Below are 23,378 nucleotides of genomic sequence, written 5' to 3'. Positions count from 1 at the left end.
TCTTTGGCTCTGAATCCATTACCAATCTTTGCCAATGTGATCCAATCTTACAAACTTCAACATATTACTGACATGTCTACTACTGGCTCTCATTTTTGAAGTATTCCTTAAAACAAAAAACAAACAAAAAAGTTTTTCTTTTTTTCACAAGAGTTATTATCAACTGGTTGTTCATAGTTTACATTTATATAATTGACTTTTTTAAGCTCATGAATAAGATATTATATTTGTAGTGCTATGGCCTAATTCTTCCCATTAACAGATCCCATGTCACTCTCCCAGAGAATCTATGAATCTTAGAGTTTAAAAAGTTTCTTAGTTGAATAAATTCATTATTGCCTATCTATGTTCCTTTCCTATAATTTCAGAGGCTTCCTTCCAACAAACTACAAAGATCTATTTGGGTATGAGGCACCATATTTAAACTAATCTCAAGATCCTTTAGGACACTGGTTTAAACAAATGGAAATAGGGGCCAATAAACCACATAAATATCCCAACCAGCTGCATATTGATTTTGAAACTCACTTATGTTCATGTTTTTTTTTTGGTAATACAATAACACATGAAAACAACATAGGACCAATATTTTGTCTGATTCAAATCATACAAAGAAATGTTGAGGGCTACATGTTTGACCCATTTGAGCTAGGACATGTTATATAAATGAAATGGCTTAGGTGAAAATAAAAATTTAAAAAAAAAGCAGACTTTTAAAATGTATCACCTATTTCAATTCATTTGTTATAATTTCTATATCTAATTGTATGGAATAAACTTCACAGTCTTTGAGCAACACCATAGATATTTCAACTAATTTTTCTCATATTAGATTTGAATCATTGTCTTAGCCAGAAAATGTCTTTCTTGCATACTAATGTCATCCACTATTAGCTTTCTGCAAATTTAATGAGCCTGCCATTTATGCCTTTCAATCATTTATGCCAAATCAACCTGAAAATGTGGGCTAGCACTTGGAGAGGAAGAGATCTTTGGGCCAATCCACTGGAAATCCCTTTAGTGGAAAGTGATCCATTGTTAACTATTCTTTGTGTCTGGTTACTTGACCACTTTTAATAGCACTTACTTATTCTGGTCCCTATATTTCATCTTTTCATCTACAAAGATCAGAGTGCAAAAATCCAGGTAAACTATGACCACAGTAGTGTACTCTTCTACTAGTCTTATATACTTGGTCTATAGAGGAAAAGAAGGAAGATTTTTTGATTAATAAAATTGATCGAGTAATACTTATTCTTGATCAGGCTAGATTTATTCTTCATAATTCCTACTTCCTTTTAGAGAAAATTGATTCAATTCAGCAAGTAGTCATTCAGCACCAAGATGTGTAAGGCATTTTTTGCTAATCTCTGGGGGAGGGGGAAGCTTAGAATTTACCTTCTTTTCAAGGAATTTATACTCACATTCAACTTTTTGTAGATGAAAGTAAAAATATTTAAAAAGGCAAATAAATACAACATAATTAATGGGAACAACCACTAACAAGGAGGAAGATCAGAAAAGGCTTCCCTTAGGAGATGGCATCTGGAATGAGCCACAAAAGAAGGTAAAGATTCTGAGAACTGGACTTAAGGAGAGAGTTCAATCCTCAGGCATGCATATTACCTACCTAAAGGTACAGAAGGAGGAGATAAGACTGACTGCCAGTTTCAGGGAAAGAGGTTCTCTAGTTTTTCTGAAACAAAGAGGACATAAAAGTAAGGTGAAATAAATCTGTAAAGGTAGGTTGGAATCATACTGAAAAGAACTTTAAATGCCAAATTAAGAAGTCTATTGTTTCCCTTTAAAAGCAATAGGAGTCCAAGGAAATTCCTTGAGTAAGGATGGGCCATGTTTATGCAGAGGAGGAGAATTAAATGCATTTGATGAAATGTTCTAGAAAGTGCATAAAAATGAAAGTAAACATAATAGAAATATTATTTTATTCCTTTCTTGAAAATCAGGATAATACTTCCCCTTCTCAGGGGTCTTATGTTATTATAGCAGAAGCAAAATGTATATATAAAAGTATATGTAGAATACATATAATATATACATAAACATATGTATATATAATATCACAATTGTGACTTAGATTAATTAACATATCATTTATACATTAAAGCATAAGTGCATGTTATACTACATATATGTCATCACAAATGATAATTATACAATTAATTCCAATATAATTAAAAATGATAAAAATAACACAGAAGAGCAAAAGTAGTTTGTGGTGGGAGAGCATGAGCAAAATGGAGGATTGGACAAGGTTTCACATTCAAGATGGAACTTGAGCCAACCAACACCAAAATACCAAGAGGCAGAGATAAAGAAGGAAAGTTTTCCAGTTCAAGGACACCCTTATTGGAAAGGCAGGGAGATTGATGACTTCCAACATCACTTCTACCTCTATGGGACCATCATGTCTCTCTTCATAGAAAACCTGACCCTTTATAAAGCAGTTCAGTATCAGATTTCCCCTTTCCTTTCCTTTCCTTTCCTTTCCTTTCCTTTCCTTTCCTTTCCTTTCCTTTCCTTTCCACAGCACAGGGACCAAACATAGATGTTTTCAGCAATCCACTAGAGACCTCTAGCCATCTTATCCAAAATGGGGTTCTTTTAAAGATTATACCTCAACAAGTCTGAAAATTGTAGTCTGTGATGCAGAATTGTTTCCAATTTGATTAGAGGCTAATATTAACTGCTTACTTAGGCTTTGCCATTTTAAAACTAAGCATCATGTTTATTTTTACTTAGTTCTATTCATCAGGCAAAGACACTTATTACAACATGAGCAGGCAACATTATTCCCCTTTCTAGGATTCTTCTCAGTTTCTCATATCAAGTGAAGGGATTGAATAAGATTATCTTTAAGGTCCTTTCTATCTTTGAAATTCTCTGATCCTTTGTCCTCTCACAGTCCTTTAAATAGGTTTGCTCAATATTAATAATATGGAAACAGGTCTTGATCAATGACTCATGTAACCCAGTGGAATTGTGCATTCATTGGCTATGAGAGGGGGTTGGGAGGAGGGAAGTAAAGAACATGAATTATGTAACCATGAAAAAATTTTCTTAATTAATCAATAAAAAATAACATTTAAATAGTTTTGCTCAATGATTCTAATATTACCTGTTAATTCAGCCATTTCTTCCACATGTTAAAGCTGTGGTTTATAGAAGAGAGTGGTCTTAGTATAGGTTAAAGGAGTTCTGGGTATCTGCCTAATAAATGCTTTTGATGGGATGGAGGGTACACTGAAGGAAAAAGTGATTTCACTAGAGGGATAGATTTGAAAAGAAGTCTCAGTCGAGTAAAAAGAGAAGGTGGGGGGAAATTCCACATTCAAAAGCACAGCTTTTCTTAAAGTATAAGAAATCATGAAAAATATTTAATCTAGAAATTTGACACTATGAATATTTACTATTATTTGCAGAGTATGGCACTAGGTCATGGTAAAGAAAGCCCAATCAATCAGGGATATTTATTTACCTGAGTTCAAAATCTGCTTAAGGCAGGTATTAGCTGTATGATCCAGTGTGGGAAGTCACTTAACCTCTCAATCTAAATTTCCTCATTTGTTAAATGGGGATTAATAACAGCCCCTATCTCTCAGCTTTGTTGTGAAAGAAATACTGACTTTTGTAAACTTCAAAGTTCTTCATCAATGCTAGCTATTATTGGTTAAGACCTTATTAGGTATCAGGTACTGTGCTAATCTTGAAAAGATGGAAAAATGTTCTCAAAGAACTTACAGTCTGCTTGGGCAGATTTAGGGTGAAAAGTGGGGTGGGTAGGAGTAATAATCTAGTTTACTGCTTCAGTGTGCCATTTTTGAATGGATGCTGGATTTTTGTTTTTATATCCTCAGGGCTTGGCATGGTATTCTTCCCATAGTGAGTAGTTAATAGACTTTTGAGCTAGAAGGGACTGAAGAAATCAGCTAACTTAACATCCCCATTTTACTGATGAGGAAACTGAGACTTAAAGAGGAAAGTGAGATCACAGGTTTGTGATCTTATTTTGAGATTGAGAGGTGGAAGGGACTTCCTGGATCATCTAATTTAATGCCTTTATTTTATAGAGGAGAAAACTGGGCCCTACAGAGCACATAACTCTGTTTAGCTTATTGACTCAAAGGATGTAAGTGGCAAAGCAGCGATTGATTGGTAGAATCAGAGATTTAGACCTGGAATCAACCTCAGAGTTCACTGAGTCTCAATCTTTTAAATTGCAAATGAAGGAAACTGAGGCCCAAGGAAATGAAGGACTTGCCCAGGCCCACACAGCTAGCAGTATCTGAGGAAGGATTTGATCCAGAATTTTCTGACTCTATGATTAGCATTTTATTGGCTATAGCACACTGTCTTTGAAATCCCAAACTTGGTATTCCTGAATTTAAATGATTCTATGAATAGGACCTCTAGAAACTTTTCAATTCTCTTGCCTGCTTTGATGTAGCATTTCACCAAACAAAAATAAAATATTTAAAAAAGTCTCTACTTTTAACTACTATTTAATTACACACATAACTGGTTTCATTTTTCAAGTTGAGTAAAATATAATAGCATTTTGTTTTTCTATCCTCATTTGATTTCATTTATTTTTATTCTATAAAAGAAATTCATCATAAAATGTTGTTCCATGTGAAAGCTTCAAAAAACAGAAACATAAGTAATTCCACTCTTCATTTCCTCCCTCCCTCCACCCACCAAAAATAAAATTATCTATTTAGGGTAGACAGAGTCTTGCGATCAGAGGTAGTTATTTTACCCCACTCTATTTCCTTCAAAATATGTGGAAAAGTTGCTCTGTCAGCAACTGGGTGGTAATGTCAAATAGCAAGGACCTCTCTAAATGGCTTTTCACTTAGTCATGTCTACATTTAGTGTCCATAGCAAATGGCATGCTGATTCAGAGGAAATTCAATGTAAAAGAAATGAGAGAAAGAAACAAGAGAAAGAAAGTTAGCCCATGATAAGAAGGCTAAGAGCCCTGATTCCCTCACCCTAGTTGGACTGGGCTTGGGTATCTCTTTTGCTTGTCCTCCTCAAATTACTTCCCTTGGCTCAAGTAAGGGAAAAATGATAATATTCAGTCTGTCACCTGTCTGGAAACTTGCCCCCAATTTAGGGCAATATCCACGTTCGCCTGAGATATGACCTTCTGGTGAGATGTGTCAGACAAAGTGCTCCTTTGTAGAGGCTAATAAAAAGTTGTACATTTGTAGAAGCGAGAACATTAGAAGTCCTCAGAGCGGCTCATTATGGAGATGCTGCTCTGATGATATTACCGAGTGGCTGCTTGAAACAATGCATTTTGAACCTGGCACTGTTTATCTGACAATAGCTTTAAAAATGTCTCAAGTCGTCCCCAAGTACCCTCCAGCATCCTCAAATAAATGAGCAGTAGCAATTTGTGGAGGGGTGCCATTAGCTAAATCAAATTCCCCAATAAAAACCTACCAGCCAGCTTCTTAGTAATTGGCAAGATTCCCTAACTCTAGAGCCCGATGACAAAATAAAGATAAAGAAGTGATTATTACCTGGGTCTCTTCACAGAGTTTTCATTAAAACCCAAGTTCTTAGAATTTCATCTTGGCAGCGCTCACCTTTCAGGGTAGGAGGCATGATTCTTTATTTAAAGGAGTTCAGAGTAGGTCACGGAACAGCAGACGTGCTGTCACAAGCGCCTTCAGAGTTCATCTGTATTTCTAGGCTTGTGCTCCTCTCTTTACAAAAATGAAGTCGCCAACAGTATGGAATGATGAACGGATAATATTTCTTTTCAGAGATGCACATGAAAAAATAATAATAAAGTGAGACTTTGTCCTCCATCTAACATCTTCTACCTATCAAAAACATCTGGTTTCGTGTTTTGGTCTAGTTTTAAATTGAGATCTGAGAAGAAAAACAACAATAAACACACTTACCAGATGTTAGTGGCTGGATATCAACTGGTTATGTCTCACCATTGGAAGATAATCTTGACAAGTTAAGAGGTGTAGTTGATTGAACCCTGAACATTTCAATTAAGAGTTCCATATGAGAAGCAGAATAGCCCAGTAGAGGGATGATCTTGGAGCCAGGAAAATCTGAGTTCAAGTTCCTCCTTTGATATACTGGTTAGATGACCCATCATGGCTGGATATTTAATCTCTTCCTGATCAAAGGAATTCTTTAAGATTAAATCACAGAGAAAGGGCCAGAACAAATTGGAAGGCAGAAGGGGTTTCCTTACCTGGGAGTTCCCTATGCCACTGAAATCCCAGGTACCAGTCTTATTTTTCATCCATCATGATTTCCTATTAGGAAAAAGAGAAGAAAAGATGAACACTAAAGCAGACTTCTCATGTAACCTTGGGAAAGGCTCTTAAATTGTTTCAGTCTCAGGTCCTCATCCATAAAATGAGGGGTTTAGGCCCTTGAAGTATTTTTTATCTCTAGATCAGAGGTTCTGAACCTGGGATCTGTGAACTTGTGTGCTTGTGTTTTTAATACTTTCATAACCATATTTTGACATACTTGTTTCCTTTAAAATCCTGTGTCTTTTATACATTTAAAATTTTTATAGGGGTCCATAGGCATCACCACATTGACTGGCCAAGGAACTATGAAGTAAAAAAGCTTAAAAATATTTGCCCTAGATCTGTGGTCCTTTAGGCCATAAATAGCTAAAGAGTATTTGGGTTCTAGTCTTATGGCTTTGCCACCAATCAGAAATGAGATCTTAGGTAAATCACTTTCCTCATGGGGGCTTCAGTTTCCTTGACTATAAAAGGAGTGATCTGGGGGCCAGCTAAGTAGCTCAGTGGATTGAGAGTCAGACCCAGAGGCAGGAGGTCCTAGGATCAAATCTGGCCTCAGACACTTCTTAGCTGTGTGACCCTGGACAAGTCACTTAATCCCATTGCCTAGCTGTTACCCCTCTTCTGCCTTGGAAACAATACATAGTATTGATTCTAAGATGGAAAGTAAGTATTTTTTTTTAAATGAGTGATCTAGACTTTCAGGGTAGCTCATAACTAAAATTCTGTTACTCTTTCTTAGCACCAACTTTCTTGGTCAGCACAATCGGGCCAAATGAGAAAATGAATATGTAAGAAAAAAAAAGGGAAACCATTTTACAAAGAAAGGATTCTCTGAAGGAAGGAATCTGCAGTTCTGTGGATCTGTGCCTGGATTTCATGGAGCAGGTCTCAGAATGGTTTTGGAAAACCTTCTACAGATTGCAGTTGGCCACAACTGTGAGATAATCATCAAGTTTATACAGAGGAAATCCTGGACCACTTACAGAAGCATGATACTCTCCCATCATATTTACTTGCTCTTCCAAAAAAGAAAGATATTTGTTCCAAGCTGTTTATCAGTAACCACAAATTCTGATAAGGATGTAGGGGGAAAGAGGGAAGAGGAAAGTTAATATCTATTGAAAATCAGTCCAGTCCATTTTTCAGAAAACACAGAAAAAACAGTCTCATTGCGTGCTTAAGTTCAAAGTGCCCACAAACAGTGGCTAGAAGCCAGAGGCAAGAGCTCTAAGCTGACTCCCCGGAATATTTTCAAAGAACTCACATTTCATTTTCTTGAAGGTCAAAAGCAGCTTGAAGGGGGAAAAAACTAGTTCCGTTCTTTTTAAATGCCAATTTCAATTGGAGTCTTCTTTCATCCAAGAAGCCCCAGAAGATTCCAAGAAAAGAGGAAGGGAGCATCATAATCAATTATCTTCTTTTGAGTGAGGTGTTGGGGTTGAGTGGGGAACATGATAAGACTTGTGAGTAGATGACCTAATACAATAGTGGAATAAGTAAGAAGCAAAATTTTTGGGTGAAAGGATTGAAAATAGCTTTTAAAGATGAGTCACAAAATCTTACAATTAATTTTTAAATGTCCTCGATCTATATTAAAAACTATAGTAATGGTGTATCTGACTCCTAGAATTCTATGGCTGACTCAAGAACATATGCAGTACCAAGAGAATGTATTTTTTTCCTATAAATAGGGTGTGGAGGTTTTTCTGAACATACTAAGTGAAGTGGAGGGTGAGGGCAATGACATGATTTAGGAACATGAAGTTACATTTATTCTTGAAAACTGCTAGAAATTCACAATTAAAGAAGGAAGGGGAGAGACCACTAATAAAAATTAACATTCCCACCCCCAGTTGAGTACCCTGAATCAAGTCTCAGAATCTCTAAAGCAGTTGGAGGGATTAGAGGAGCCCAGAAGAAGAATAGTGTAGTTTTGGTGTGATAGGTACATTTGAGCCCAGAGTTAGTGTAGTATATTTCAAAATGAAGAAAATCACCCAATCACAGAGATGAGAATAGGAGATATATTTCGAATAGGAAAGAGCATCCTCTCAAGGATCATTCAAAGTCTATCATTAAATAGGGGTTCTTAACTTGGGATCTACAGATATATTTTTGTGATCATTATCTTGACAACCATATTTCATTATAATTGGTTTCTTTGTAATCTTATATATTTTATTTTATACATTGAAAAACATTATTCTGAGGAGTCAATAGGTTTCAGTAGACTGTCAAAGGGGTCCTTATTGCAAAGAAAAAAATTAAGAACCTCTGCAAGCCAGATATGCCCTTATGTTTCTGACAAGTACCTTCTCTACCATTTCTTCCCCATTATAATAGCCCTTTAAGAATAAAAAGCATAGATAGATGGGTAGATTAATTTTTCTTCATTCAGTGAAAACTGATAGAATAAATGTGGAATTCAGAAAAAAGTCTTCAAAAATAGAAACAGAGGAGATTGAATATCTGCCATAAGCCTTTAGAAGCACGTCTTAGAATGAGGGTCCTATACTAGGGAGATCTAGGAGAAATCGATTTTTGAATACTCATCCACTTGAATGCATCTGCAAACATATCGATGTGTGTATCTCTTTCAATCGTGCATATCATAATCCATTTATGCCTGCCCATACAATTCTACTTTTATTCCTGTATTCTTATTAATCAATCAGACATAGATTACTCAACATAATAAATACTCAATTTCATTTAATGTTGTAAGAGTACCAATGGAGCCCATTGGATATGCCCATTTACCATTATTATATGACCTGCCATCTTCTCTTTCAGTAATATCTTGACTTCACTTTATTACAGAGAAAAAACCTTAATAAACTGAATTTTGCATAGTTTTGGAAGAAGGGATTGATAGTTTTCAGGATCTAAGTATTAAATAATAATAAGAAATTAGAATAAATTGTCTCAATTAAAATATATATATTATTTTTTAACTGTCCTCCTAATAAATGTGATGGGGGGGTAGGACATTTTTTCTAAACTAATGTAAACTCCATATTCAGGGATAAAATCGTTTTGTCTGTTTGTTTTTTTTTAATCTGTGTAAAAAAAAAAGACTCAAAGCCAGGTGAATAGTGGCTGTAAATCTAAATAGTGCCCAGTCAACCTTGGCTTTCTGGTTAACTAAAACAGACTGAATATTTGAACTGTTTAGAAATACAGAAGAGCAGGGTCAGTACATCTTTATTTTTCATCTAGGCAGCTGGGCAGAAAATTAGCCAAGTGAACTCCATCTGTCTCTATCTTTCCTCATTAGGCTTTTGAGGAAACATAACTCTTTTTTTATACAGTATTTATGTTTTCATTTTTTTTCCTTTCTTCTTTGAATTTTAAGAAAATGTTTTGGTAAAAAGATAAGGGTGGTGGGCATGGACAACAAAACAAAGAAATCATAGATGATAAGGATGAGGCTAATGCAATTCTCCTATAAAATAGAAAGTGTTTTGTTAACATAGTACCTCATATAAGTATATAAAGACTGGGAAATTCACTTCAAAAATCACTTTAGACTCTTTCTACATCCAGCTCTCAATGATTGCAAAAGAAATCTCCTGAGATGCCCTCATTATCTGAATTCAGACTGAATGTTCTCAGTGACTTAGAATCAACTACCATCTTATATATAATTATTACTTTGGATATTCAGTGCAAATTCAAACATACATGACTACTTCATAGGATTTATTATTTATACTAATTGAGACTTAGCCCTATATATATGTATATACCCATATATGGGTATATACATATATGTTTAAAGTAATATAAATACTTAGTATATACACATATATATGTGTGTATGTATGTATGTTTATATTAAGTATTTATATTACTTTAAATATATATGTTTTATATATATACATATATATTTCATTCTTGACCAATAGTCTCATTGGTATGGGGAACTGCCAGGTGAACTCTATTCTCTACCAATGCAGGTTGGAACCTTCTCTGCAACTTTTTATATATGTGTCATGTATCTTTGTGGCAGTCTGGTAAAGGCTATGGACCCCTCTTTACGGTAAGTCTATTTTTTCCATATTACATGTAGATATAATTTTAATAATCATTTTTTGACATTTTGTGGTCCATATTTTCTCCCTTTCTCATCCCTCTATAGCAGTTAATATATAGTTTGTAAATATATTACCAAGAAGTGCATATTTCTATGTCAAGTTGTGAAAGAGGACACATTTTGCTTGTATTAGAAAAAAATTTTATGAAGAAAATAAAATGAAGAATGATGTTCTTTAATCTGCATTCAGATTCCATCAGTTCCTTCTATGGTGGTGGATAGACTTTTTTGTCATGAGTCCATTGGGGTTATCCTGGATCCTTACAATCCTGATAATAGTTAAGTCCTTCACAAATGATCAGTGTACTTTATTGCTCTTACTGTGTACAGTTTTCTCCTGGTTCTGTTCACTTCACTTTGCATCACCTCATATAAGACTTTCTAGGTTTTCTTGTGATTATCTTGTCATCATTTCTTATGGCCCAATAGTATTATGTTATAATTGAAAAATTTTTAAAAATCCCTAAACTAAGACGTCTAAGATAACAAAGGAAGCTAATTATACTGAAATACAATAACCAAAATATTAAAAATAATTAAAAAATCATGGGTCCCAGGATAAGACTTTCTTTATTAGAGGGTTTCCCAGAGGTCATGAGACTTGCAGAGGGTCCCATAGACAGAATTTATCAGAGTTGAACCTTAAGCCAGGCTTTCCTAGCTCCAAGTTCTATCCTTTCTTCTCTATGTGAAGCTGCTTCTCATATAGACCATAACAAACAATAATTTGCAGAAGAGAAGATCATGCATTTGCAAGCTCTTTACTGACATTAATCCAATACACAAATTAATGAAGTAAATCCCTGAGACTTTAAAAGGAATCAGAGAACCATTGAAAAACATCTCAAGAGACCCTCTGTAAGTACTGAGAAAAATCATAGAAAAGCTTAGAAATGAATTTCATAATACTGGCTATTAATATAATGCTAAGTTCTAATTTGAAAGGCAGTAGGGGAAGGAGAACTGGCCTCAGAGTTGGGAATATGTGGGGTCAAATTCTGCCAACTTTGTGATCTTGGACAAGTCTTTTAAGTTCTCGGTGCCCCAGGCAGATTTCAATAAATATAAGCAGTCTCCGGGTACATATCAGGCAGTTAATAAATTCTTATCAATTGATTAGTTGATTTGTTGCTAAGAATCTGAAGAGTTGCTAATTGTATCAGTGGAAGAAGTTTCCATTCTAGGAATACTCACACTCAGATTTAAAAAATCTAGATAGTGTCTCATATCCTTAAATACATTCTAGATTGGTTGGTCTTTGTAACACGATGGAAAATTTAATTGGCCTCTAGATACCCCCTAGTTATGACCCTCAGTCCTAAAACCCTTCAGTGATGTAAGGAGTTGACTCTCTTAAGCATGTGAATACGTCCCCTTCAAGAATAGGTAGATGAGAATAATACCTTCCAATGGCCACGAAAGCAACTGAAGCTGGGGGAGCTTAGAGCATTGTCAGACAGCAAAGACAAAGATCATCCGCTGCATTCCAGGGCATCAGCAGCTATCCTACCATTTGTCTTGCCCCTGGACTTTGATGACTGGAAGAGAGAGTGAAACTGATGACTTTGTACAACTCTCCTTCATTTAAATCTAATTTTTGTGCCAATTAAGCGATCACTCCATGATGTCATTGGTACTCTTTGAAAATGAGGGAAAAACAGTAACAAAATGTCCATTAAATATTGAGGTGTGGGTATAATAATGGTGTTTGTGTATGTAAGTTCTCCTGACCTAAATTATATATATATATATATATATATACATATCTTTTTATCATATTGAATAAGAAAATCCTCTCTACCTGTTGATTTCCTTTCCCCTTCTACTAATATTATATCCTCCTTTAGATAAAGGGATTGGGGTTGTTTGTTTGGAGAAAGAAGATTTGGATATGATTTGCTAAGAGACTTAAAATACTTGAGACATACTCAGATTGAGAGGAGGATTAAGATTTGTTTTGTTTGCTTCTAGAAGACAAACTAAGTGGAAGTTTCAGAGGCATATTTAAGTTTTATTTAAGTAAAAATTTCTGAATGATTACAGATATCCCAAAGTGGCATGGACTACTTCAGGAAGTAGTGGGATCCTACTCTTTGAAAATTTTAAGCAAAAGCTGAATGATTTCTTTTTAGGAGTTTTGCAGCAGGAATTATTTTTTCCCTGGCCTTTTTTTTTTAACTTAGACATTTACTGAGGTCTTTTCTAACATAGATATTCCATCTTGTTCCAAAATTTTAAGTTTTGTAATTCATCGCTTCAGGCATCCCTATTTCTACCATCCCATTTCAGCACTGTGGGTTGAGAGTCAAAGAATTTGGGTTTAAATTCAAGCTTTCCTAGTCCCTACTCTATCTTCTCCCTTTAACAGAAACCTGACTCTTTTTAGATGATACAGTATTTCCTAGTGTCCCTTGCCCTTAAGATTTGCATTTCTCCTTACCCTTCTCCCTACATCAAAGAAGAGAGACTCTTCTGTTTCCCTGTTTCACAATCCCAATTTTCATTTGGTTACCTACCTTCCCTCTACTTGTCTTTGTGAAAGTCTATAATGTTAAACTAATCAGCAATGCCAAATATGCAAGAGAAGTTATTAGAGAAGAATTGAGAAAAGGTTATTTGATTTGTTAATTAAGAGATGATTGGTAAAACTGGAGAGGGCATTTTCAGTTGAAAAAATGGAATTAGAAGCCAGATTGCAAAGGCTTTCAAAGAGTAAGAAAAGAGGAGGTGATATTTATTATGGTCTACTCATTCATAAAAATTGAGATGACAACGTCAGTACGTTTTGCACATGACTGTTGTGAAGACCAAATGAGATGTCAGCCATTCTGTCAGTCAGTAATCATTTATTAAGTGCCAACTATAAATAAACACCAAGCTAAGAGCTGGGAATATGGGGGGAAAAAGCAATATGCAATCCTCTCTCTTAGGGAGCTCATATAAAAGGACTGCTTCCTCCTTAAAAACCTAGATACATGTTCAATATTATTATTATCATTTCTATACAACTAAATTTTCCTAAAGGTATTCAAGTGTGTGATTTTTTAAAAAAATGTACATTAATTCTTGGGCTAGAAGCATATTAGAGGCTGGTTATGGGCCAGATTTATTCCCATATTATTTAGTTTTGATTTTCAGGTTCCATCAATGATCTTTAGTATTTAAATATCATGGCCTAGTGAATAGAAAAAGAGGCTTAAAACAAGGCAGAAGGAGGTTTAAGTCCCAAATCTGATGCATATTGGATTAAGACCTTGGGCAATAGCCCCCCAGAATTTCACAACTCTTTAAGACTTAAGTATGAGAATGAAATTCAGTACCTTCAAAAAATGGTATGAATAAGTTTGTCAGCTTGGCATACTTCACTCCATTTTGCTTTAAACCTCCATCATATGATCGAGCTCGTTCATTTTTTTCCTAGTTTATTCAAAGATATTTTATTTCCCCAATTACATGTAATAATCTTATCAAAATTCATTTTCCCCAAATTAAAAGATTCAAATTGTCTCCCTCCTTCCCTCCCCTCTCCACTCTTGGATATGGTAAGTGATATGATCTCGATTATACATATATTATCGTGCAAAACATATTAAGTTATTTTTATAATTTGTTTTTCAATACTAAAATAAACACTTGTATATTATGACACCGTAAATAACGTGTCAGAAAAGACAAGCCACCAATGAAAAAATATTATTATAAATTATTTTATAATTTAGAGTCCATTATAGTATCAAATTATATGGTAAATAACTTAAGAACACCTATATTAAAAGCCACCTCAGACCCTGTCAGCAGCTTATTCCTAGAGAGACTAGGACCAATTCTTGAGTTCCTTACACTTGAGCTTCCAGCATGTCCAGGTTCTCTCAAGAGCGGTGCTGATTGACTGATGGAGATTTGCTGGAAGACCACCTAGGAGGGAAAGATACAGCTTCTGGGTGGGCAGAGGAAACTTTTTCTTCATTCCTTCTGAACTAAGTTTATTGGAACCACTAAGATAATGAGTGGCATTTTGTTCTTAGAGAAGAACATTATTTAAAGTTTGATTACATGCACTGAGAAGTGTAAATCTAATTAGCACTCATTAACATAGGTAACTGTAAATAGACTGAACTCATTTATAGTGAGATGCAGGCTTTAAAAGCTGAAGAGAAGGAGTCAACCTGAATTGGTGAAAAGGAATTCTTTCGTGGTAATTTTTCCTTTAAAAATGAAATCACAGGTTTGGTCTCTTTCTCTTTGCATGGACCAAGGTTATGATGCCTTTTTCAAAAATTACCAATCTAAGAAAGTCATTCCTCTGCAAAATGCTAATTATCCCTTTTCAAAATCACTGCAGCAACATTTTTCACCTCTATAGGTGTCACAAAGCTCTTTTACTATTTAGGTGACACAGAAGTCAGTTTCCTCAACTGTAAAATGGGGATAATAATGTATTTATTAAGGGCTTACCATGGGCCAAGGGCTGTGCTAAATGCTTAGGGCACAACAAAAGCCTAAGGAAGCCTTCAAGGAGCTGATGATCTAACAAAAACAACATATAAAATGAACAGGAAAAGAAAGTGCTGTGAGGGTTATCAGTGATCGGATGTGAACTAACATGGGTAAGAAATGACGCCGGGAAGTGAGAGTTTCAGAGCTGACCTCATCTTGCAAAATGATCCATTTCAGGACACCACGGGCATCTGCTGCCCAGAGTTGCTGGGGGAAAAGATGAGATGACATGATATCGGTAAAGAACACTATAAGTTACTATTTATGATAATGATCATGATTATGAATATTATTACTTTGTTCTCTATTTTCTTTATTATTTTGTTTCAGTTTTAAGCATCCTGACATTTGCATTCCGGTTAATTTTGTGAGTAGTTGTTTTTCAAATTGTGCTTACTTTTTTTTTAAACCCTGACCTTCCTCCTTAGAATCAATATTATTTATTAGTCCTGTGAGATGAAAATTTAATATCCAAATACTCCAAGTATCATATTTAAAAAAGATTTGTTAATAATAACTTGAAGAAAAAAGAAAACAAAAAGACAAAGTAAAAGCCTGAGTAAAGCCAACTTTCCCAGCCAAGCAAGAGGGAAAAGAGAGCAAGGGTGGAGCTTCCAGCAAAATTAGAAACATTATGTGAAGACTCTACTTGCACAAAGGGAAAAGGATTTTGGGTAATGAAAAAGAATTCTGGGACAAGGAGTCCAAGGGTTCAAAATTTTCTAATTATACAGTTCCAAAGCAGAAGAGTGATAAGGGCTAGACAATGGGGCTTAAGTGACCTGCCCAGGGTCACACATTTAGGAAGTGTCTGAAGACATATTGTACCCAGCATCTCCTATGGCTAAACCTGGTTTGTAGTCCATTGAGCCACCAACTGCCCCCCAAATTTTGGTTGGTTTCAAATGACCTTGAATAGTTTTTTTATGAGAAGTTCAAAGTTCAACCAGATCAAGACTTCCCCACCCCCCCAAAAAAAAGTTTCTATTTTTAAAATGCTGTATTTTTATCCTTGGAGAAAATGGAATTTTTCACAGGTGAAAATGTTTTATTCATAAATACATGCATATGGGGGTAACTAGGTGGTCCATTGTATTGAAAGTCAGATCTAGTGCTGGGAGGTCCTGGTTTCAAATTTGAACTCAGACCCTTCCTAGCTGTTTGACCCTGGGCAAGTCACTTAACTCTTTTTCTTTTTTTTTTTTTTTTTACATTTTTTTAAACCCTTAACTTCTGTGTATTGGTTCCTAGGTTGAAGAGTTGTAAGGGTAGGCAATGGGGGTCAAGTGACTTGCCCAGGGTCACACAGCTGGGAAGTGTCTGAGGTTGGATTTGAACCTAGGACCTCCTATCTCTAGGCCTGACTCTCAATTCACTGAGCTACCCAGCTGCCCCAAGTCATTTAACTCTTATTGCCTAGCCCTCACTGCTCTTCTGTCTTGGAATCAATACATAGTGTTGATTCTAAGATGAAGAGTAAGGATATACGTGTGTTTATAAAGTACATGGCCCAAATTAAAGGCTGTTTATATACTTCTCCTAAATAATTACTTGAATCAGTGAATTAAGGTAAGAAAGGTGAGAATCCAATGTGGCAAAGCAATTTAAAAAACCATTTTAATTATTTCAATCTGAAGATATGTCAGGCTGCTTTAGGGGCATGCAGGTGGTTTGATAGATAGAGTACTGGCCTTGATGACAGGAAGACTTGAATTAAAATCCTGCATCCAACACTTATTAGCTATGTGACCCTAGAAAAATCCTTTTTATCTTTTTTAGGCTTAGTTCTTTCATCTGTAAAAGAAAAATAATAGTAGTACCTACCTCACAAGGTTGTCAGGAGGATCAAATGAGATAAAAATATGTAAACTGCTTTATAAGCCTTAAAGTACCATATACATGCTTGCTATTAATTATGCTATCATTTGCCAATACTCAGAGGGCACAAATAAAGCCATTGCTAATGCATATACACTAGGAATAGGGGTTAGACCTGTGATTTCTTTTGTATAGGCAACCTTCAAGGGAAGAAAGTCTCTTACAATGGGAGTCATCACACCTTTTACAACTCTTACTTTTTTATTTTTTAATCCTTACCTTCCTTCTCAGAATCAATACTACGTATTGGTTCCAAGGCAGGAGAGCGATAAGGGGTAGATAATGGGGTTTAAATGACTAGCTCAGGGTCACACAGCTAGGAAGTATCTGAGGCCAGATTTGAACCCTGTCTCTGAGCCTAGCTTTCTATCCGCTGAGCCACCTACCTGCACCCTTACAATTTTTAAAGAGCTAGCTAGAAGTCTGATAGGTTAAGTGACTTGTCCTGGGAGACTCAGACAGTAATTGACAGAGTAAGTAGATCCTGAACCTAAGTCTTCAGCTTCTGGATCATTTTTCTACCCAGTATTCCACATTGTCTTGCTAATATTTATACATTAATCCAATAATAAAAAGTGATGAGTAGCTAACTAAATAGTTATTTAACAAAGAACTCAGTTTATAAACCTGATTAGTTTTCAGAAGCCTTTGGGCTCAAAGTAGTTTTAGGGTGTTTAATTCTTTCCATTTTGAGGAGATGACTGGGACAATCACATTTGATATGACCTCTTTTGCACTGCATTTTGAAGAGAAGACTAGAAGCTGGGAAAGATAATGGAATTTTCCTAATTATATTAGCAAATATTTTGTAGATATATAATCCACAAATGAATGGATTTTTAAAAATATGATTTAAGCAGAAAGGCATTTAAGGAGGAGTCAAGGGGCATTAACCAGTGGGGACAGAATTAAAGCACACATAACCTTAAGTGAAGACCATTCATTTTCTTAAAAGTGTCAAAAATCAAACAGTAGTTCTCAGTATATTTTTCCATTAAAATGCCCTATTACGCTTTCTAATTATAGCCAGTGAAGCTTTTACATTAGTTTGGTTTGGAGGGTATAGCAAACAATAGAAGTAATACTACCTTGCAAATCCACTGTATGGGGCTCTTTTGATCCTGGAGGATAAAGGGCACTTTATAAATTAATGTGGGGGCCCAAGGCTCTCTGACAAGTCAAATAGTCTTCTAAGGAGTGCTGAAAAGGACTTACTTCCAGAGAGGAGGAACAGATATTGGTGATTAACCAATAAAACAACCCAATGACATGGCTCCTCTTTCCTCTCTCCACCTTCCATGAAAGAAGCTTCCATCTACTTTGTCAGAGACAATTTTAGGGGAGTTTCTTATTTCTTGTAATCCCAGCTGATTTTCATTCAGTTAAATTTTCTTAGTTTAATTAGGATCCTTCAAAGGTATCATGCCCCAGCTTCCCACATAAAGGTACTCTTTTTTTCTTTTTGACATCTTTAATCCCTCACCAGGATTCTAATTTCAAAGGCATATGTTTTAATCTTTTTGAATTCAAGAGATTCAAGTCAATAAACATTTATAAGTGCTTACTTTCTATGTGCAGAAAAGAAAGAACTGTTGAGAGAAATACAGAAATCAACACTACATAGTTCCTGCCTTCCAGGTGTTTATTATCTAATTAGGAGGATGAGAGGTAGAAAGTGAATGGCAACTGGGCAAGGAAAAAGATAAGTATGCAAATAATGTTAAATTGTTAAATACAGAAGCTTAACAAATGAGGGACTCTGGTGCTTAACTAGAATCTTTATAGTAACCTTTGATATGTGCCAAAGCTAGGAGAATATGGCTGTATGAATAGAGAGGTTGATAAATTTGGTAATAATAACATGTAATAAATACCACCACCAAGAACAATGATAATAAGGGTTGAAACTATGCAACACTTCATTGTAAATTGCAAAAATTAAACACCTACCAGATACCTAGAAGGACAAGATCAGGTATTCAAAATTATTCATCAGAAGCCTGCTAACTTAATGAAGTAACAATTCCCATTCTTTAAAAACACATTTTTAAAAAATGACCTTGAGATTTTAATAAATAAACTCTGCTGGAGATGGAGCATCATTTTGGTTGAATTATTCCTCGTAATTATGTGGACATGAACTCAATACACACACAAACAAATTAAGAGTGCCATTGTTATCTTATTTCAAAATAGAAAATGTGTGTGTATGTGTATCTATGTGTATGTTAGGAGAGTGGGGAAAAGCTTTAATAAAGTAGAACATTTTTGAGCATTTCTAATGAAAAGATAATACCTGAGTAGGAACTTTAAATATATAAAACACAAGAGTTAAGTAAGAAATATAAGGGACTAAATGACGATACACTGCTAACATCCTAATGGGAAGAAGAAACAAATGTCCTTTGGATGTCTTCACATGTATTGAAATGAGTTTCTAAATGTTTTAAGATAAGTAAGAGAAAAGAAGGCAAAAAGATTAAACTAGAATAGGAGGGAAACAAGGGGTAGTATGTGTCATTTCTCATAAATGGAAGACAAGAAGAGTATATAAACATGAACAAAGTAGAGGACAGGCATCAGATAAGCTCCAGTCTTATCTGAACTGAACAAAGAAAGATCATATGGAGAACTATACCATTTCTACTACTTCTTCCATTTCAAGTTTGGAAGAGAAATATATTAAACTAAACAGAGAAACAGAGTGGAGATGGAGATATCAGTTAAAAAAGGAAGGTGGATATCCAGCCTCAGACACTTCCCAGCCGTGTGACCCTGGGCAAGTCACTTGACCCCCATTGCCCACCCTTACCACTCTTCCACCAAGGAGCCAATACACAGAAGTTAAGGGTTTAAAAAAAAATAAAAATAATAAAGGAAGATGGTACCAGAAAGAGAATAGTCCAAAGTAAACTAAATTTACTTATCCTTAAGCGAGTCATTAAAATGAGGAAGGAAAGAACTGGAATCTAAAGGAGTGCTTTTCAATTAGGTAAGAGCTAAACAAATGATGGCATATTACTATAATGGAATACTATTTTGCCATAATAAATGGTAAAAATTGTTTTTGAGGGAATCTTGGATAGTATAAATTGATGCACCATTAGTGGAACATTTTGTAATGAAAACACTGGAAGGAAAAATAATTCTGAAAAATTCAGAACCTTTGTCAAAGCAACAATCAACCACACTTCCTAAGGATCTAGGATGAAGCATGCTATTCAGTTCTTGACAAAGAAATGATAGAATCAAAGTGCAGAAAGACATTCTATTTTGGCATAAGGTCGTTTTTGTGGATTTTATATTATATTTTATTTATTTTTGCCTGATTGTGTTAATTTATAAGTTTTTTTACCCTCTTTTTTTAATGAGGAAGTATTGTGAGAAGCAGGTTTAACAATAACCTAGACCCAAATCAAAGAGGGCCAAAGACAATATAACAATACACAATGGAGAACAGAATGAAGTTCAGAAGAAAATAAACAGTTCAGGTTAGACTTTCTTTTTAAAGAGATAAAATATCAAATTTCAGCATGCCATACAATTTTCTTTTTCTGTTCTATAGTATATATGGAAGTGCTCATTTCTTTATGCTTAACTCCAAAGTAAAAAAAAAAAAAGTACCTTAACAAATAGCATAAAGTGATTGGACTAAATGTGTACTAAAGTACTTTCTAGTTCCAGCAATTTACAATTCCTTGATCCTATGAATATCTATTTGTAGCCTTTTAAAATTTCTGATAGAGTATGATTCATTTGCAATAAATATCTTACATCTGCAATGCCACCAGATATTAGCTTTCAAAAATAACATGATTTAAAAATCACAGATGTTCCCACTCAGTTCTTATAGATGTGTGAGAATGTTATGACTAATAAAGTTTTTTAATAAGTAGATTTTATTTGAACAAACTTCTAGTATTTAATTAGTTTGTAGTGTACAACTAATTTTTCATAAGTTTTAATATGCCCATACATTATTTTTAAAGATGGGGATGAATTTTTATCATTATTAGCTCTACAAACAAAAGATACAATTGCATTGTGTAAATGAAAACATCTCAGAGTTGAAACAGATATAAAACTATTCTTCGAAGCATGAAATAATAAACACAATAAACATGAGACCTTAATGCTAAGAGATCAATTGGGCCTGTCACTAAGATTGTGCTGTTAGCAAAAAAAAGAATATGGGTTTGGAATACAATCATGGAATGCTATTATGTATTCAAAAGAATGTGATGAGATATAATGAGAATCAAAGTAGCACCACTGAATTTAAAAAAGAGTTACGTCTGTAGAGTGGACTGGTAAAATGTTTAACAATAAGCTCTCAAAAAAAAAACCCAAAACATTCTGACATACTTTTATATTTATTCTGCATTACTACCATATTTATGTCACTTTCTCAAGTCTAGATAATCAACAAAAAACAATAAATCAAGGATTGATTTAGAGCATTTGCCTTTTTATAAGGTATAAATGCTCCCTCTGAAAATTTAACACTTGATTTTCAGGTACAAGCTGGCTTNTCAGTATGATTAACTGACTTGTCCCTTTTGAATAAGGTATATGAATTCATTGGTATATTCTAGTCCCATGTTCCATTCCACCAAACCTCTGTGATATCTATAAGCTCGCATTTGCCTACTTGCAGTACAATCTCTAGGTCACTTTGTTTATTGAGTATTACTCTTTCTCAGATAGATTATCCCTTTAGAACACTAGAAAGCAAACAAGGAAGAAAGTGAATAAGCAGAATCAAATGTGACTGATAAACTATTGCAAAGTATCACCTTTGTACAAGGCACAGAGTTGTATCCTTTGCTGTTGGCTTATGAGGCAACAAATAGACTCTAAACCATTGAGTACTTCTGAAGGAAACGTGGAGAACAGAAGAGGTGTTGTGAAACTTCAGAAAATCAAATATCCCAATTTTGAAAACAGAGAAGGCGGTAGATTTCACAATCTGTAGGCTAAAGACCTTAATCTTGATCTCCAATTCTATTTTTTAATTTTTAAATAAGTGAGTAAATCAGAATCTGAAGGTCAATACAAAGCAGCTCGGATTTAAGATCAAGTCATTATAGACTGACATTGTCTCTACTTTTGACAGAATTGCTATGCTGGCAGATCATTGAAATGCCAAAGATATAGTATGTCTGCATTTCCACAAAGCTTTGGATAGCATTTCTTCCCCATATGCTTTGGCACAACAGAGAAAAATTGGGTAGGAGTCTAGGAACGTTTGTCTATTTGACTGAAGGGTTCAAAGGGTTTTGATCAATGGATCAATGTCAATTTGGAGGGAGTTTCTAAGGGACTTTCTCTTGGCCTGGACAGTTCCAAAACTATTATCAGTGACTTAGGGCACTAACTAATGCAGCACATAAAAGGTTTTCTAACAGGAGGCAGATACTGCTACGTGGTGTGGGTAAGCGCAGGCTTATTCAAAGAGTATTCAAAGAGAGAAATGCACTTACACATTTCTTGCTATAGAAATGTAATGTGTAGATCAGTTAATCAACACACATTTATTCAGCATTTACTGGGCTTTAAGGACTGGGGATACAAAGAAGAAAAAAAAATCACGGCTTTCGAGAAGCTTACTTTCTAATGCAAAAAAACAATATTATAAATCAGATGTTCATGTATAGGAATCTGGGGAGCAGAATGAATAATAGAGGAAGCATGTTTCAGAGGGCAGTGTGGATGGATATATCTTAAGGAATGACCTAGGTTTGAATGCTAAATCTGAAATTTACTATTTGTGTATATTTGGAAAACTCACTATCTCAGAATTATATTTTCATCATCTCTGAAAGGAGGATGATATGATCATTAGAAATACATTGGAGGCAGCTAGGTAGCTCAGTGGATTGAGGGCTAGACCTAGAGATGGGAGGCCCCAATCTGGCATTAGACACTTTCTACGTATGAGACTTTGGGCAAGTCATTTAACCCCCATTGCCTAATGCTTACTGCTCTTTTGACTTGGGGCCAATAAAAAATGTTGATTCTAAGATGGAAGGTGAAGTTGTTTTATTTTTTAATTTTAAAGAAATATCTATGTTGCAAAGCAGTTTTAAAAAATTCTTTGTTAATTTAAAACATTACAGAAATAAGTTATTATTATATTCAATGCCAGATCTCAAAGCACTCTAATTACTGGGAAAATCTAATAAGTTTTCTTTCATTTTCCTACTCTTTAACCCAGTCAACACATTTCTTAAGCATTCCAGAATTATTGGAGAGGATGTGGCAAAACTGGGATGCTAATACATTGCTGGCTAAATTAAGAACTAATCCAAACATTCTGGAAGGAAATTTGGAGCTATTTCCAAAGGCCCAGAAAATTGTGCATAGTCTTTTATCCTATAATACCACTTCTGGGTCTATACCCCAAAAAGATTATAAAAAAATGGAAAGGATCTACTCGTACAAAAATATTTATAGTAGCTCTTTTTGTGGTGGAAAAGAATTAGAAATTGAGAGGATGTCCTTCAAGTGGGGAATGGCTGAACAAATTGGGGTATGTGTTGGTGATGGAATGCTATTGTGCTACAAGAAATGATGATGAGGATGATTTCATA

Source organism: Gracilinanus agilis, chromosome 4, assembly GCF_016433145.1.
Source record: "Gracilinanus agilis isolate LMUSP501 chromosome 4, AgileGrace, whole genome shotgun sequence".
Lineage (NCBI taxonomy): Eukaryota > Metazoa > Chordata > Mammalia > Didelphimorphia > Didelphidae > Gracilinanus > Gracilinanus agilis.
This window is presented reverse-complemented; position numbering follows the sequence as displayed.